The sequence below is a fragment of the Ovis canadensis genome, chromosome 2 (assembly GCF_042477335.2).
Source record: "Ovis canadensis isolate MfBH-ARS-UI-01 breed Bighorn chromosome 2, ARS-UI_OviCan_v2, whole genome shotgun sequence".
Classification (NCBI taxonomy): domain Eukaryota; kingdom Metazoa; phylum Chordata; class Mammalia; order Artiodactyla; family Bovidae; genus Ovis; species Ovis canadensis.
This window is the reverse complement of record NC_091246.1, coordinates 254,128,369-254,147,050: the sequence shown is the minus strand read 5'-3', so window position 1 is coordinate 254,147,050 and position 18,682 is coordinate 254,128,369. Positions and strand designations below refer to the sequence as shown.

At 51.8% G+C, this 18,682-nt stretch overlaps 1 protein-coding gene across 2 annotated transcripts in view; it reads left to right on the top strand.

Annotated features, from left to right (window-relative positions):
• ACTL8 (actin like 8) overlaps positions 1-18,682 on the top strand; it is a 74,625-nt gene that overhangs the window by 44,900 nt on the left and 11,043 nt on the right. The window lies entirely within an intron of this gene.

The window sequence follows — 18,682 nt, the reverse complement described above, 5'->3', positions numbered from 1 at the left end:
TTAAGATTGAGCACGTAAAGGACATTTTCTTCTTCCAGATGAATTTTAGAATTAATTGATCAAATTATTAAAAAACTCTCACCGTCATTGTTATTGAAATTGCAGTAAGTTTTTTGGATTACTTTGGGGAATTAACATGTTAATAATGTTAACCTGACATTTAGGTTTCCTGTTAATTTTAGGTGTTTTTTTTTTGTTTGTTATTTAATAGTTTTAAACTTGCCCTGTTCAAGTCTGGGGCAGGTGGGTCCATTCCAGAGTAGTTTATACATATATTTGTGGTCTATTTACCTTTGGCTCTGCCGGGTCTTTGTTGCTGCGGGGACCGCTCCAGCTGTGGCACGTGGACCTCTCCTTGCGGAGGTGTCTCTCGGTGCGGGGCGCGGGCCTCGGTACTTGTGGCACTTGGGCTTGGTACTTGTGCTCCCGGGCTCTGGAGCGCCGGCTCAGTCGTCGCGGAGCACGGGCTTAGCTGCTCTGTGGCACGTGGGATCTTCTTGGTCCAGGGATCCGACCTGTGTCTCCTGCGTTCACAGGCTGATTCCTTACCACTGAGCCGCAGCGAAGCCCTAGTTTATATTTTTCATGATAATATGAACAGCATCTCATCTTCTATTATGCTCCTAGTTGGCTATTGCCAGTGTTACAGAATGCTGATGACTTTTAGTTTTCTTGTTCCAAACTACTCAGATTCTGTTAATTTCTTTTTTTTTTTGTAAATGCTTACATTTTTATTTGAAATGTGAACAGTGATTTTTTTTTTCCTCTCTTCCAATTATCTTGTGTTTTATTTTGCCTTGTCCTGCTGAAAATGCCAGGACCTCCAGTGCAGTGTGGAATAGTAGTAACAGGGGCCTGACTTCCTTGCCTTATTTCTAATCTTAAAAGGAGTAAGGCTAAGATTCTCAGCCAAGGATGGCATTTGCTTTAGGTTTTACTCTGTAGCGTTGATCTAGTTAAGGAACGTCTCTTCAATTTCTTGTTTGATTTTGAAAAAATAAATAGATGTTAAATTTGATCAAATCCATTTGTCAGCCTTGAGAAATAATTCCTGTGCTTGCGTGCTAAATCCTACTCTGTCTGAAAGTACTTATAAAGGCCGTCTCTGTGCCAGACTGAGTTAGAGGTACTTTATAAATATTAACTCAAGCCTTCTAACAACTATATGAGCTAGGCGCTACTTATCATCCCTTTCTTAGGTGAGGCAAGGCAGGCACAGAAAGGCTAACTAACCTGCTCAGCGCCCCACCGCCAGTCAGGCCCACTCTGGCATTCGTAGACCCAGGGGAATCGTGCAAGTGGGTGCTCATATATCGAGTATAAATATTTAAAGTGCTGAAACAAGCTGACAGACTGTTAAATAGATTCCGTCCTCCTGTCTGAGAAATAGACCTCAGTCAAACCCTGCAAGATGCCAGTCTACGAGATACCAGGACGACAGAATTTAATTATTTGTACACATTTCAATATTCTGTTGATAAATCTGAGATATATGGATGAGTCACAGTCATACATAATTCATAATTTATAGATATATTCCATAAAACGTAGTCTTCTTGCCTCCAATTCAATAAAGTAAATTTTGTAGTGATTCAGACTTTCCTGTGGTCTGTGTTGTATTGATACTAGTGATATAACATGTTAAAATATGGAGCAGAATTATGTTCAGAGTATACAAAATTAAACTGTAATCAACTGTGTGATAAATGCAAAAAAAGAATTTCTTCACCTTTTGAAAGCTTTTTCATCTAAAATGTGAAATTATCTGCAGACCTTAGAAAGCAAAATATGTTATCAATAAAAGTTTACATTCCAACTTACTTAAAGCTTGGATTTATTTACCCTTTGAAAATATAATTCTGGCGTTCAGTATCCATTTAGTTGCCAGTATAAATAATTAGCAGCCTGCTTTTACCCGAATCGCGTCTAGAGCTGGCTCTCCGTGTTTTATTGTGCTTTGCTTTTCTGTGCTTTGCAGGTGTTGTGGTTTTACTGTGTGTTCGTCGTCTTTGACGGCGTCGGGTCTTCCTCGCTGCGCACGGGCTTCTCCTGTGGAGCGCGCTCTAGGCCGCAGGCTTCCGTAGTTGTGGTTCGCAGGTTTAGTTGCTGAGAGGTGTGTGAATCTTCCAGGACCAGGGATCAAGTGTGTCCCTGCGCTGGCAGCGGGCTTCTTAACCACTGGACCAGCAGAGAAGTCCTGATATTTTGTGTGTGTGTGTGTTTTATAAGTGAGCGTGGCTGTGTGTGTGTGTTTTATAAAGTGAGCGTGGCTGTGTGTGTGTGTGTGTGTGTTTTATAAAGTGAGCGTGGCAGTCCTGCTCAGGCAAGTCTGCCGACACCCTTGTCCAGCAGCACCGGCTTGCTCGGTGTCACTCCGTGCCGTTTTGGTAATGTCGGCAATATTTCAAACGTTTTATCATTTTTATATTCATTATGATGATCCGTCATCAGTGAGCTTTGGTGTTACAGTTGCAAAAAGATGATGGCATACCGAAGTCTCCGGTGATGGTCAGCATTTTTTAGCCATAAAGTATTTCTAATGAAGCTATGCACATCGATTTTTTGAGGCACAATGCTGTGGCATGCTTAATAGACTGCAGTGGAGTGTACGCATAAAGAAGTGTAACTTTTATACCCACTGGGAGACCAAGAAGCTCGTGTGGCTCACTTCCTTCTGATGCTCGCTTTCTTGGGGTGGTTTGGAGCAGAGCCCACAGTGCCTCTGCGGCCTGCCTGCGCACGTGTGAGTCCGTGGCTGTCTCAGTGCTGCTTGTATGTGTGTGTTCTTTTCTGCACTGAGTGTGCAGTGCTGCGCGTGAGTGTTCTCTGGTCGCTGTGAGCGGGGCTGCTCTGTAGGTGTGGTGCACGGGCGTCTCGTGCGGCGACTTCTCTTGCTGCACAGCACGGGCTCTGGGGCACGGCCTTAGTTGCCTTGTGGCACGTGGAATCCTCCTGGACCAGGGGTCGAACCTGTGTCCCCTGCATTGGCAGGGGGATTCTTTACCATTTGGCCACCAGGGAAGTCCCAGTGTTTCAGAATGTTCCTGAGGTGCCACATGAGGCTGTTACGAAAACTGTTCTAATCTGGCAAAGTCATGAATCCCTTTTGCCTCCTGCAGATTAAAACTCAGCGTGACCAGGAAGTGGGAGCTCCCAGAAGCATCCTTGGCTCTGCGGGCCCCTACTGTGTGAGCCCTGGGGGAGACTGGACCGGTCCACTCTTCTGAACTGCGCCTGCCGCTCAGTTCTGCTGCGGCTTACGGCCGGGTTCCTCTGGTTCAGCAGCGTGGTCCCCTGTTTCTATGATGTCGAGCAGGAGATGCCGCAGAGTGTCTTCTGGGGCCAGAGTGTCAGTCACAGATGTGGGTGCTGACTTGGAGGTTTTGCTGTGTCGGGGCTGTGCTGGAGGGGGTGTGCGTGTGCCTGTTACAGGCGTGGTCCAGGGCGGGGACCCTGTCATTTGTCACCTGGGCCTCAGGGAGGTACTGCAGTGAGCATGGAGTGGAGGGCTTGGGGTCCGAGCCCAGCTGTCTGGCTCTCCTCCGCCTGCTCACCGCAGCACCACGCGCCTGTGCACCAGTTGTTCCCGACTGACTCACGCTTGGCTAGCTGGTCCTTTCCTTTGGAATTATCTGTCCATGAGTGAGATGGGGCTGTGACTTCCTTTATTATATTATGTTTATTCCATTGTGACATTCAGTCCTTACCAGTCTCATATAATAAGTTTGGTGGCTTTTTTCTGATACTCCATAAGCTGGGTATAATCGGTTTTCAAGTTGGAGTTTTAGTTGCTTTACAGTGGTGCATTGCTTTCTGCTGCATAGCCGAGTGACAGCTAAATACGTGTTTATACGTATATTCTTTTCCTTGTGGTTTCTCACCGGATGTTGAACAGTTCCCTGTGCTGTGCAGTAGGGCCTGTTACTTGTCCAGTCTGTGCATCGTAATCTGCGTCTGCTGGCCCCGAGCTCCCCTTCCTCCCCCTCACGCCCCTTGCCCTTGGCAACCACAGGTCTGCTCTCTTTGTCTGGGAGTCTGTTTCCGGTTTGTAGATGAGTTTCTGGGAGTCTGTTTCTGGTTTGTAGATGAGTCTCTGGGAGTCTGTTTCCGGTTTGTAGATGAGTCTCTGGGAGTCTGTTTCCGGTTTGTAGATGAGTCTCTGGGAGTCTGTTTCCGGTTTGTAGATGAGTCTCTGGGAGTCTGTTTCCGGTTTGTAGATGAGTCTCTGGGAGTCTGTTTCCGGTTTGTAGATGAGTCTCTGGGAGTCTGTTTCTGATTTGTTGATGAGTCTCTGGGAGTCTGTTTCCGGTTTGTAGATGAGTTTCTGGGAGTCTGTTTCCGGTTTGTAGATGAGTTCGTCTGTGCCGTAGTTTGGGCTCCACGCAGCTGTCTCTGTCTGAGCCAGTCCCGCTCAGCATGACGGCGTCTGGGCCCATCCATGCTGCCGCAGATGGCGTCGCCTCACCCTCTTCTGTGACCGTGTAGCATTCTAACACATGTATGTGCCCATCTTCTATGTGGGCATCATCAGTTTGGCCGCGCTCGCCCATGCAGTCATCTGAGGTTGCGGCCCTTAGGTCGAGGAGGCTCTGGTCACCGTTTCAGCTCATTGAAGAGTTTATCTCCACTCTGTTTCTTTACCACTGTTGCACTTTATTTTCTGGAAACTTTCATTGTTTTCAGACCTGTGACTGAACCATGTGGGGGACCCAGAGAGAAGACGCGGCGTTGACCTGTGTCTGTCTCCTCCTCGGGAAGCTGTGACTGGTGTCCGTCTCCTCCTCGGGGAGCTGTCTCCCCACAGGGCGCCCAGCCGTCTCCGAGTGGCCTCTCCTCGGTGTCAGTGTCCACGTCCACTTCCGTCCGTGGCCCCAGCAGGACAGGACCGGGAGGGCAGCTTGCCACGGTGCAGTGGCTGCGTTGCTCCCCCTTCTCGTCAGGACCGGGTCCGTCATTGTCTAGGGGCTGCAGGGACATGGAGAGATGCCATATCGCTTCAGGGCCCTGCAGGAGCGCATTCATCAGATAGTTAGAGGTGCCTGTTAGTGATGAGGCTGCTAAGGGTGTGGGTAGGGGAGAGGGCCGTGTGCGAGGCGCCCGTTGTTCCAAAATTCAATCATTAAGCCCACCGAGCGACATTTTTAAAGACATATATCTATATAGAGAGACGGGCTTCCCAGGTGGTGCTAGAGGGAAGGAACTCGCCTGCCAGCGCAGGAGATGTGGGTTTGATCCCTGGATCAGAAAGATTCCCCTGGAGGAGGGCCTGGCAGCCCACTCCGTTATTCTTGCCTAGAGAATCCCACGGACAGAGGGGTCTGGCAGGTTGCAGTCCGTGGGGTTGCAGAGTGGGAGATGACTGAAGCTGCTTTACCTCACACACACGTAGGGAGAGACACAGAGAGAGTGAGGACCGAAGCGCAAAGCGAGGCTTTTGAAGCCCGCAGTCCTTGGGCTCACATGCCACCACTGCCGCATCCCAGCAGTGTGCCTTGGGCGCCGAGCCTGGGTTTTTTATCTGTAAGTTGGAAAGTTGGCTCCAGTGCTCACGGAAGCTGTAAGCCCCGGGTGGAATAACACGCGCACGGCGTGAGACGCTGTGTCCGTCAGGAACCTAACCTGCCCAAGCTGGCCTCAGACCGGCGACTGGTGGACGGAACCGGGCGCCGCAGGGGCGGTGCGACCCAGAGAGCGCTGCTGCCACGCGTGCCCCCGTTTCTCCCTGACTCTCGGCACTGCCCTTCTTCAGGGACCCGCGCCGTCCTCAGGCGCTGGCTGTGGCCGTTTCAGACCTGACAGGCATGTGGGGGGCCGTGCGGGGCTCCTCAGCCAGATCGCAAGTGGTCAGAGCGCTGGGACAGAAGCCTGCCGGGACGCGCCTCTGGGCCGAGAGCCGAGTGAGCCCCGTCCAGGCCTCGGTGGGGAAGAGGGGCGGGCAGGCCCGAAGCCAGAGCAGCTGCTGTTGATCAGGGAGGGGGCGCGGGCCCGGGCAGGCAGCAGCTGGCCGCCCCCGACGGTGCGGCGGCCTCCGGCGGGCCTTCCTGCTCCTGCCTCGGCCGCATCCTCCGGTGTCGTCGCGCGGCCGGCGTGACTCTCCTCTCGGGAGCCGTCAGTGGCAGCGTCCCCTGGGTAGAAGCTAGTTTCTGTGGTTTCCTGGCTCGGACCCTCTGCCCCCTTGCTCCTGGCTGCCCCCAGGCCCACACTCAGGTCACTTCCTTCAGCCTCTGCGTGACGCGTGCGTGGGGCCCTTGCCGCCCCCCTCCCCAGACCCTAGATGCTGCGTGCCCCGCCTTCCAGGTCGCACGCAGGCGGCATCTTTTCAGAGAGACCTCTTCTGATCAGCTTGTCTGAAGTAAGAACTTTCTTCTCCCAAAATACCTACTGCTGCCCCTTGCTGTGTTTTCCTTTACAGCTAGTGTTTTAGAAAACAAACATTTCCTAACACACACACACACACACACACACACACACGGATACCAGTGACAGCTCTGCTGTCTCCGTGATCGCGGCTGCACAGGCACACACACACACACGTGCGCACACGCATGCACACGCACACACACACGCACACGCACACACACCGCAGTGACAGCTCTGCTGTCTCCGTGATCGCAGCTGCACGGGCACACACACACACGTGCGCACATGCACACACACGCACACACACCGCAGTGACAGCTCTGCTGTCTCCGTGATCGCGGCTGCATGGGCACACACGCACACACACGTGTGCGCACGCACACGTACGCACACGCATACACACCGCAGTGACAGCTCTGCTGTCTCCGTGATCGCGGCTGCACGGGCAGACCTCAGAGGCATTGGCAGGCGCGGTTTCAGACCGTGGCACTGAAGCCGGTACTGCAGTAAGGCGAGTCACACCAACATTCTGGTTTCCCGGTGCGTATATAGGCTGTTTATACTCTACTCTAGTGAGGACTTTCCTGGGGCTCAAACGGTAAAGAATCTGCTTGCAGTGCAGGAGACCTGGATTCAGTCCCTGGGTTGGAAAGATCCCCTGGAGAAGGAATCGGCAACTCACTCCAGTATTCTTACCTGGAGAATTCCAGGAACAGAGGAGCCTGGCATGGGATCACAGCTGAACACGACTGAGTGGCTAACTCAAGCTTTTAAATTTCATCCTGTAGTAGATTAGGTGTGCCATAATGCTGTGTCTAAAAAGCCAGTGTACAGAGCTTAATTAAAAATATATTTGAAAAAATACTAGGCATAATCTGAGCCTTTAGTGAGTCGTCATCTTTTTTTTAAAAATTAACTGATTTATTTAGCTGTGCCAGGTCTTGGTTGCAGCGCGTGGGATCTCGTTCCCTGACCAGAGACGCTGGGCCCCCAGCAGTGGGAGCGCGGAGTCTTATTAGCCACGGGACCACCAGGGACTTTCCGGGAGTCATAATCTCTTTGCAATACTAACGTTCGCGATCACAGGTCACAGACCACCGTGGCTCACACGGCAGTCATGAAAACACTTGAAGTGTTGTGGTAATGAACAAAGTGTGATGTGGAGGCATGGAGAGAGCAAGTGCTATTGGCAAAATTGTGCCCATTGACTTGTTCGAAACAGGGTTGCCACAGACTTTCAGTCGGTAAAAACGTGGTATCTGCAACGCGCAGCAGAGCCCTGCTCGGATCTGCGGACCCCAGCGCAAGCCTGGCACGCTGTAGGTGCTCAGTAAATGCTTGGCCTAACCCGAGCACGTCGTCGTAGCAGTCCAGGAGGGCTGCTTTTCTTTCGCCCTGGGGCCAGGGCGGGAGGGCCCAGGAAGCGGGCGTCCTGGACCCAGTGATCTGGGCCGTGTGGCCGGGGCGTCGGTGTGTCCACCCTGGTCCTTGGGGCGGCTGGTTAAAGTCATTGCTCCCCCGGCAGCTGCTTCCTTTTTCTCCTCACGCTAAGCTGCCAGGATCTTGTTAGCCCTGTTTACACGGCCGGGGTGTCGAGCGATTAATTTTTAATGGCTTGGTTTATTGCATGTTTGAACGGTTTATTGAGTAATTCCCACATTTAAGTGATTAATTCCCCAGAGTTCAGAACGACTGGTTAGTTTTACATTAATCAGGGTTTCTGAATGCCAAGAGACAATCAATCAATCCTTCCTGCCAGGGAGAGTAATGTTAAAATACCTCAAGGTACAATGAGGTTAAGAAAAGGAGTAATTAAAACCCCGTCTTCGCCTCACGCAAATGTGACGTCTCTCTCTGTCTCTCGGTACTGTGCCCTCTGCCCCCAGCCCCTGCCACAGGGCAGGCCCCGCTTGGGCCCATGTGGGCTGCCCTGGGGGTTCCGATGGTGAAGCCTCTGCAACGCAGGAGACCTGGATTTAGTCCCTGTGTCGGGAAGATCCCCTGGAGAAGGAAGTGGCAACCCACTCCAGTACCCTTGCCTGGAGAATCCTGTGGACGGAGGAGCCTGGTAGGCTACAGTCCATGGGGTCGCTAAGAGTTGGACACGACTGGGAGGCTTCACTTTCACTTTGGACCCACATGCTTCTTGGAAGAATGAGCACCACCTTCGAAAAGCTTTATCTGTGTGTTTTTGCCTGCACTGGGTCTTCGTCGCCGCACCCGGGCTTTCTCCAGTTGTGGTGGGCTGGCTCCTCACTGTGGTGGCCTCTCCTGTTGCGGGGTGCAGGCTCTAGGCACGCCGGCTTCAGTGTTTGGGGTGTGGGGCCAGACCATGGACCAGACCCCTGTCCCTGGCACTGCCAGGCAAGCTCTTAACCCCTGGACCACCAGGGAAGTCTCTCCACTTCACCCTGGTCCTTAGGCTTCTTGTAATGAGTTTCGCCCCTCTGCCTCTGGCAGGTGGGGCCTGCCAGCACCTTGCCCCCGGGGAGGGGACTTGGGAGCCCATGCTCTCGGCCTGTTGTGTAGGGACCCTGGCTTCTGTGCTCCCAGCTTGCTTCCAGGTTTGCAGGGAAGCTGGGCCATGTCTGGTCTCAAGATAAAATGTCTGGTTTCACCTGGTAGGCAGACAAAGCCTGAGGGAGCCTTAGATGGGGCCCGCCCATGAGGGGCCAGGGGAGGGTGCTGGGGTGGGGCTCTGCCTTCGGACCCTGCCGCCGAGCCCCATGGCCTGGCCAGCTTTGAGCAGGAAAGGGCTGTCAGCTGCTCTGGCATCTGTGGCTGCTGTTACAGCAAGAGGCCTCAAACTTCACGCTTGAAATCGCACAGATTCAGTACCTTACAGTTTGGAGGTCCGAGCACAGAATGGCCTCCCCGGGCTAAAGTCAGGGCTGTGCTCCTTTGGGGGCGCTGGAGAAGGCCTGTTTCTTCGCCGCTTTTGGTTTCTGGAGGCTGGCTGCGCCCCGTGGCTTGTGGCCCTGCTCCGTCTTCAGAGCCAGCGGGCTGTTGCGTCTTCACAGCCTTCTCTGCCTCCGTCTTCCTCCCTCTACAGGCTCGTTGCGGTTCCCCCGGGAGAATCCAGGTAGCTCTCCCTAACTCGTGGCCAGGCAATTAGGAACCCTCATTGTCCTTTGCCCCGTATCCCAACACATTCTTGGTGGGGTGGGATGTGGACGACTTTGTGCTGTGCTGAACACAGCGGCAGTGGGGTGAGAAGCCAGGTGGCTGCCTGGTGAGAGGCATGGGCTCGGGAGCCAGAGACTGTGGGTTCAGACTCTAATCCAGCTCCTGATCCAGACCCTGATCCACAGCTAAAGCTGTGGGAAACAGGGTGAGTTTCTGTGGCTCTGTATCCTTAGGCATAAAACAGGCCAGCGATAGTGCCTCCTTCACAGGCGGGCTGCGCTCTGAAATGAGGACAGAAGCGCCCGGCAGGGTGCCTGGCTTCTGGGAAGCACACTCCGCGTGCTCCAGCAGCAGAGGGTCCTGGAGGGGGATTATGGGCACATGAATGGATGAACACTGGGATGATGGCATCCACCCCTGGCACTACCCTCCCCTGACCTCCCACGCTGTTTAAGAGTCCCTGAGATTGGATCTGAGGTTATTGATATTTCTCCCGGCAGTCTTGATTCCAGCTTGTGCTTCTTCCAGCCCAGCGTTTCTCATGATGTACTCTGCATAGAAGTTAAATAAGCAGGGTGACAATATACAGCCTTGACGTACTCCTTTTCCTATTTGGAACCAGTCTGTTGTTCCATGTCTAGTTCTAACTATTGCTTCCTGACCTGCATATAGGTTTCTCAAGAGGCAGGTCATGTGGTCTGGTGTTCCCATCTCTTTCAGAATTTTCCACAGTTTATTGTGATCCACACAGTCAAAGGCTTTGGCATAGTCAATAAAGCAGAAATTGATGTTTTTCTGAAGCTCTCTTGTTTTTTCCATGATCCAGCAGATGCTGGCAATTAGATCTCTCGTTCCTCTGCCTTTTCTAAAACCAGCTTGAACATTAGGAAGTTGACGGTTCACGTATTGCTGAAGCCTGGCTTGGAGAATTTTGAGCATTACTTTCCTAGCATGTGAGATGAGTGCAATTGTGCGGTAGTTTGAGCATTCTTTGGCATTGCCTTTCTTTGGAACTAGAATGAAAACTGACCTTTTCCAGTCCTGTGGCCACTGCTGAGTTTTCCAAATATGCTGGCATATTGAGTGCAGCACTTTCACAGCATCATCTTTCAGGATTTGAAACAGCTCCACTGGAATTCCATCACCTCCACTAGCTTTGTTCATAGTGATGCTTCCTAAGGCCCGCTTGCCTTCTCATTCCAGGATGTCTGGCTCTAGATGAGTGATCACACCATCGTGATTATCTGGGTCATGAAGATCTTTTTTGTACAGTTCTTCTGTGTATTCTTGCCACCTCTTCTTAATATCTTCTGCTTCTGTTAGGTCCATACCATTTCTGTCCTTTATCGAGCCCATCTTTGCATGAAATGTTCCCTTGGTATCTCTGATTTTCTTGAAGAGATCTCTAGTCTTTCCCATTCTGTTCTTTTCCTCTATTTCTTTGCATTGATCGCTGAGGAAGGCTTTCTTATCTCTCCTTGCTATTCTTTGGAACTCTGCATTCAGATGGGTGTATCTTTTCTTTTCTCCTCTGCTTTTCGCTTCTCTTCTTTTCATAGCTGTTTGTAAGGCCTCCTCAGACAGCCATTTTGCTTTTTTGCATTTCTTTTCCAAGGGGATGGTCTTGATCCCTGTCTCCTGTACGATGTCACGAACCTCAGTCCATAGTTCATCAGGCACTCTGTGTATCAGATCTAGGCCCTTAAATCTGTTTCTCACTTCTGCTGTATAATCATAAGGGATTTGATTTAGGTCCTACCTGAATGGTCTAGTGGTTTTCCCTACTTTCTTCAATTTGAGTCTGAATTTGGTAATAAGGCATTCATGATCTGAGCCACAGTCAGCTCCTGGTCTTGTTTTTGTTGACTGTATAGAGCTTCTCCATCTTTGGCTGCAAAGAATATAATCAGTCTGATTTCGGTGTTGACCATTTGGTGCTGTCCATGTGTAGAGTCTTCTCTTGTGTTGTTGGAAGAGGGTGTTTGCTATGACCAGTGCATTTTCTTGGCAAAACTCTATTAGTCTTTGCCCTGCTTCATTCCGCATTCCAAGGCCAAATTTGCCTGTTACTCCAGGTGTTTCTTGACTTCCTACTTTTGCATTCCAGTCCCCTGTAATGAAAAGGACATCTTTTTTGGGTCTTAGTCTTAAAGGTCTGCCTTAGGGTAGTAAGTGAAGAGGAACTAAAATGCCTCTTGATGAAAGTGAAAGAGGAGAGTGAAAAAGTTGGCTTAAAGCTCAGCATTCAGAAAATGAAGATCATGGCATCTGGGCCCATCACTCCATGGGAAATAGATGGGGAAACATTTGAAACAGTGTCAGACTTAATTTTTGGGGGCTCCAAAATCACTGCAGATGGTGACTGCAGCCATGAAATTAAAAGACGCTTACTCCTTGGAAGGAAAGTTATGACCAACCTAGATAGCATATTGAAAAGCAGAGACATTTCTTTGCCAACAAAGGTCCATCTAGTTAAGGCTATGGTTTTCCCTGTGGTCATGTATGGATGTGAGTTGGACTGTGAAGAAAGCTGACAGCCGAAGAATTGATGCTTTTGAACTGTGGTGTTGGAGAAAACTCTTGAGAGTCCCTTGGACTGCAGGGAGATCCAACCAGTCCATCCTAAAGGAGATCAGCCCTGGGTGTTCTTTGGAAGGAATGATGCTGAAGCTGAAACTCCAGTACTTTGGCCACCTCATGTGAAGGGTTGACTCATTGGAAAAGACTCTGATGCTGGGAGGGATTGGGGGGCAGGAGGAGAAGGGGACGACAGAGGATGAGCTGGCTGGATGGCATCACGAACTCGATGGATGTGAGTCTGAGTGAACTCCGGGAGTTGGTGATGGACAGAGAGGCCTGGCGTGCTACGATTCATGGGGTCACAAAGAGTTGGACACGACTGAGCGACTGAACTGAACTGAACTGAGATCGGATCAGCCAAAAAGCTCGTTCGGTTTTTTATGTAGGATGTTATGGAAAAACTTGAACAAATTTTTTTGCCAACCCAGTAGATGAAAGGGCCAAGTGGAGAGCTCCTTGCGAAATGTTCGTAACCACAGAGCAGTTCACAGGGGCCCAGATGGAGCCCTGATGGGCAAACCCTCAAGGGCCCTGTGTGCACAAGCAGTGCAGACCCCGGGGAGGGGAGAGGTGATGGCCCGGAGGGGAGAGGAGATGCCGGGCAGACAGTTAACGGGAGCAGGTGCGGTCGGGGCACTGCAGGCTTAACAAAAGCCGGTGTGTTCTGGCCTACACCCCGTTTCCTTCAAACGGTATTGCTAACCCTTCGAACATCCACGAAAGGGAGGTTTTCTCATCTGAAAACCAAGGCTGGGAGAATGGGTTAACCTGTGGTCAGCGGCTAATCACGGTGGTAGTTACGGCCGGACCTCTGGAAACCCACAGGTGTGGGTTTGGCTCCCGAGTGCCCTGAAGCCAGGGTGTCCTGGAGCCGGTTGCGTCGCTTCTCTGAACTTTAATTGCCGCACCCATAACCCAGAGAGAGTGCTGGAGCGCTGCGCCCGCGTCCTGGGGCTGTGCAGGCTCAGTGGGGTGATCTGCAGGCAGCAGCGTGCATGAATGCTCAGCCGGGGCTGTGTGGTCCGCGGAGGCCTGAGCTGCCAGGTGGAAGTTGTCTGGTGTGAAGTTGCCTTTGGGAATGGAGGTTTGGTTGAGATCTCAAAGACCGTGGGGTGGGAGAGAACAGCAGACCGGAGATGTGCGGGAGGGCCCTGCTTTTTAGAGCAGCGTCTGCTGCCGCCCAGCTCTAGCGTCAGGCGTGTGGAGAGGCGAGGAGGCGGGGAGGGCAGCCGGGGGCCAGGACCGTGGTCCCCTGCAGCTGAGGGTGAGCCCAGACTTCATCCTGTTGCCCGTGTGTGGGCCTGCTTGAATGCTTGGCTGTGTCCGACTCTTTGTGACCCCATGGGCTAGCCCACCAGGCTCCTCTGTCCGTGGGATTTCCCTGGCAAGAAGGCTGCAGTGGGCTGCCATTTCCTCCTCCAGGGGATCTTCCCAACCCGGGGTTGGAACCCACATCTCTTGTGTCTCCTGCATAGCAGGCAGGTTCTTTACCACTGGCACCATCTGGGAAGCCTCCTTTTTGGCTGTGGGAGCCGTTAAGGGGTTTTGAGCAGGCAGGGAACCAGAAGCCTGCAGAAGGGGCTGTTCTTTGAGGGACATGGGTGCCGAGTCCATATGGAACAGTGGTGCTGCCAGCGAGTTGGTGTATTCTAAGAAATTGATGCATTCAGCCCAGATGGATTTAACAAAAGGACGCCAGCGATGTGATGGGAACGTGGAAGCAAAGGACCAAACCTCGCCCGCCTTGGGATCTAGATCCCTGTGTCTCGAGAGGGAGATGGCTAGACAGAGAAGCGGGTGAGTGCTTGCTTGAGTAAGTGCCGTGCAGAAGGTGAAAGTAGCTGACGGAGGCTCGGCTGGGGACGGAGTGAGTGGCCCAGAGACGCCTTCTCGGAGGGGTGACCCTTGAGCTGAGACTGGAAGGATGGTCTCCTGAAGAGCAGGGACAGGTGTTCACACAGAAAGGGACGCACAGGACCCCACGGGAGGAAGGGACAGGCTGTGGTCCCGGGACAGGAGGACAGGAGAGGTCAGCGGGGCTGGAGAGCGGCGCCGTGGGGGAGGAGGTGCGAGCTTAATGGTGCGGAGCCTCGAGTTCATTCTGGTTCTGCTTTCTCCCTCCCCTGGATCATTCCAATCAGCATAAGCCTGTAGCGTATTATTTCTCATCTTGAAAAACCCAGGCCTCGTGGGGTCCCAGGCCTCTTCACATCTGTTGTATTCCTTTGCTTCTTTTCATAGTAGAACTCATCAGAATTGTCTCCTGGCTGTCTCCAGTGGAAACTAATTTCCCTCCTCTCGTCCTTCCTTTTCCTCAAAGCTTTTAATTTTAAGCAACTGTTCATACCTAGAGGTGTAAGAATAGTTCAGTGCACCTCAAAATGCACCCTTCACCCATAGTCAGTAATTTTTTGAACCACATTTGCTTTGAGGCTTTTTCTATATATGTATATGCTTTTTTCCCCTGATCTATTGGAAAGTAAATCGCATGACATTCTACCTGTAAATACCTCTTCACAGATCTTCTTAAAATCAAGGATAGTCTCTTTCAAAGCCACAATATAGTGATCAAGGGCAGGAAATTTAACATTGAAAATATAACCCATATTCACATTTTGCCCATAGTTCCCGAAATGTGCTTCTTAAAAGTTTATGTGCAGTGAGAGTCACTCTTTTCGATGTGTAGTCGTGAATTCTGACAAATGCTTACAGGAGTGTGCCCACCGCTGCCGTCAGGATGTAATCTCGTCCCAGCCCGCCCCGTGCCCGTTCCCCTCGTGGCCTGCGCTTCCCCCACCCCCAGCCCTGGCGCCGGCTGACCCGCCCTCTGGCCTCGCAGCCTGTCTTTCCCACGATGCCAGATCAGGGGGAACGGCAGCAGAGAGCGCCGGCCTGCTGCACTCAGGCGCTGAGTGCGGAAGTCGGTCGCGGCGTTGTTTCGGCGGTCAGCTTCCTGGCACTGCTGAGGGGAACACCGCGGAATGCGTGTGCCACGGTTTGTTGATCCATTCACCGGTTGTTCCAGTTCTTAGCGGTTTGCATTGGTATAAAGTGATTTTTACGTTGGCGTAAAGGCTTGAATGCGAACCTAAGCTCTTACTGCTCTTCAGAGGAGAGTTGCTGGGCTGAGTGGTGCGTGTTTACGTTTGTGAGAAACGCCCAGGCTCTTTCCCTAGTTGTGCCTCCGTATATTCCCAGCAGCGGCGTGGGAGAGTGTCCGCTTCTCTAACCTTGTAGCAGCTGGTGTTGTACTTAGACTTTAGCTTGGCCTTCCTAGTGTGTGTTGCGGCACCTCACCGTGGCTTTAATGAGCATTTCCACCGTGATGCTTAGCATCTTCCTGTGCGCCCACCGCCTGTAAAGCCAGTTTGACGGCATGTTCCCATCTTTGGCCCAGTTTTAAGATCCTCGTTTCCTGTCATCTTTTCATTTCTGACTTGCCGTATACTTATAACAGAATATTAATTTCAGGCGTATGACATAATGATTCAGCATTTGTATGCGTTGCAAAATGGCCACCGCAGTAACTCTGGGTACCGTCTGTCACCACACACAGGCCCAAAACATTTTTTTGTGTGAGGAGAACTTCTAAGGTTTATTCTTAGCGACTTTCAGACGCGCAGCACAGCGTTGCTGGCTGCCCTCACTGTGCCGGACACTGAACCCCTGTGGCTCTCATTCTGCGGCCTCTTCACCCGCTGTGCCCACTTTGCCCTCCCCTCGGGCAGCCCCCGGCCTGTTCTGTGTGCATGAGTTTCGTTCATTTTTTTCCATATTTCACGTGTGCGTGAAGTCATACAGTACGTGTCTTTTTCTCTCTTTTTTCGCTCAGCATGATGCCCTGGGTCTGTCTGTATCGTCACAAATGGCAGACTTCCATCCTTTTTTACAGTCGAGTACTCTTCCATTGCACACGCACGTGCACACACACACACCTTTCTCTGTTCATTTGTCCACACTCCTCCCCACCTGCTTCTTTCAGAATAGACCCAAGGCCTCTAGAGGTGTGGTGTGCCGTAGCCTGCCGCGCTGGCTGGAGCTCCAGGGCAGGTGACTGGGCCTTTTCACAGGAAGCCTGGGAGTGTGTTCCAGTCTGAGGTCTGTGCGGTGCCCTGAAGGTGGCATCCTGCCAAGAAATGCCTTTGATTGTGCCAGGTCCATGAGGCCTGGAAATGCGAGCCCCCTTGGGCACCAGGGCCAGGCGCTCAGGGGATGTCCCCTGTGGGGGCTAAGTGTGCCCACCAGCTGTAGCAGGGCCATGGGGGAGTGTGAGGCTGGGCACACCTGCCGGCTTCAGTGGGGCAGGGGGGTAGCCTGGAGCTGGCGGGGTGGAGAGGGCCTCCACCTAGGCGGCTGGCTGGTGCCTGCCTCCTGAGGAGAGCCCCGTGGGCCCCCATCCCTGCCGCAGACGCTGCACGGCTGACCGATCAGGCGCTCGTGTGTGCTGACGCGCTCCCTGCTTTTGCCCGGGGTCCTGAGGCAGGTGAGGCTGCCCGCGAGCCCCTTCAGAGTGGATTCCTGCTTTTGCCGGGGTCCTGAGGCAGGTGAGGCTGCCCGCGAGCCCTTCAGAGTGGATTCCTGCTTTTGCCGGGGTCCTGAGGCAGGTGAGGCTGCCCGCGAGCCCTTCAGAGTGGATTCTCTGGCTGCACGGCTACCCTGTCCGTCCTGCTCCCAGCATCTCCCTCCCTGTCCTGGAACACACGGGGACTCTCCTTTATTCTGGGGGGGCCTCTTCCGGGTTCACAGTTGGGGCCCTGCTCCAGCTGGCACTGTTTCCGTGCCTCCCCGCGGGGCGCCTCCTCACCCCACGAGTCTCAGCCCTCTCGGCTCAGCGAAGCCTGACATCCTTTTTGCAAACGTGTATGTCTCAGGCTTAGCGTGACCCCCAAAATAAAAGAAAAACGTGTTATAAAAGAGAGTGGCGTCTCCACTCCGTCTGGGATGTGCATTCTGTTGGTGTTCAGAGCCAGCTGCGGTGGGGCGTCTGTCTTCAGGGCAGGTCCCAGGGTTGGGGTGCCCAGTGGGGGATACAGACCCCTGTCTCCTCGGAGAGAAGCGCCGTGCTTGTGAGGTCCCCCAGCGGTGGGTCTCGGCCGGGGATGGGGTTTGGGTGAGACAGCGTCTCTGCCTCTTTCATCCTTTGTTGTTGAGGAGCAGTTGAGCTGGTTTTCAGAGGGAGTTGTCCCGTATGCAGCTGTAGGTTTGGTGTGTCCCGTGGGAGAGCGTGAGCTCAGGGTCTTCCTACACTACCCTCTTGAGCCACCTCCATCTCTTTTCTGATTATTGATCTTTTGATAGCTCTTTATATTCTGGACACAAGTCCTATGTCAGAAATTGCCTTGCAGATTCCAGTTGACCCTTGAACAACACGGAGGTCAGAGACACCGACCCCCTGCACAGTTGAACCTCTGGATGTAGCTTTACAGTTGGTCCTCTGCATCCACCTTCCTGCGTCTTTGGATTCAACCGTGGGTAGCATAGGGTTGTCGTGCGTATTTATTGGAAGCCCGGCATGTGAGTGGACCTGTGCAGGTCAGAGTTTCTGTATCATTCAAGGGTAAACTGTATTTTCTGCCATCCTGTGGCTTGTCTTTTGAATTTTCATTAATAGTTTTTTCAAAAAGCAGGCGCTTTAACTCTGATGAAGTCGAGGGCACAGACGTTCCCTTTTATGGGCTCTGCTTTTCATGTTGCGTCTGAACACTTAGATGCTCTTAGGTACGGTCATCGGGATTTTCTCTTTTGTCTTCTCCTGTAAGTCTTACAGGTTTGTTGCTGTTGTTGTTGTATAGTTATGGTTTACGTAATTCATTCTGAGCTAATGTTTGTATTAGAGGTGAAGAATGGGTTGAGGGTTTTTTTTAAACCTCTCAGAGGGATTCAGGGTTTTCCAGCATCGTTTGTTGAATAGTCTCCCTTTCATCACTGAAATGTCCTTGCATCCTTGTCACGGTCACTTGGCTGTGTTTGTCCCAGTCTGTTCCCTGCTCTGAGCGCCCATCCTTCCACCAGTACTGTGCTTTTTGATTATTATAGGTTTACAGTAGGTCTTGGAATCACATCATATAAGTTTTCCAGCTTTGTTCTTCTTTTTCAGAATTATTTTGACTATTGCAGTTTCTTCGTCTTCCTATATAAATTTTAGAATCATCTTGTTGATACGTAAAACAAAAATCCTGCTGGGATTTTGAGTGAGTGAGTGAAAGTCGCTAAGTTGTGTCCATCTCTTTGCGACCCCATGGACCGTAGCCCGCCAGGCTTTTCTGTGCATGGGGTTCTCCAGGCCAGAATCCTGGAGTGGGTAGCCGTTCCCTTCTCCAGGAGCTCTCCCCGACCCAGGGACTGAACCCACGTCTCCTGCACTGCAGGGGGATTCTTGACCGCCTTAGCCCCAGGGAAGCTTGATTTTGATTGGGATTAAAGATTGATTTAGGGAGAATTAACATCCTAATGATACTGAATCTTCTAATCCACGAACACAGCACATCTATTTATTTATTTAGGTTTTCTTTGATTTCTTTCATCAGTGTCTGTAGTTGTTAGCATATTGTATTCAGTGTAACACGTTTCATTAGATTTATACCAGAGTATTTTACAGTTTTTGATGTTATTGTAA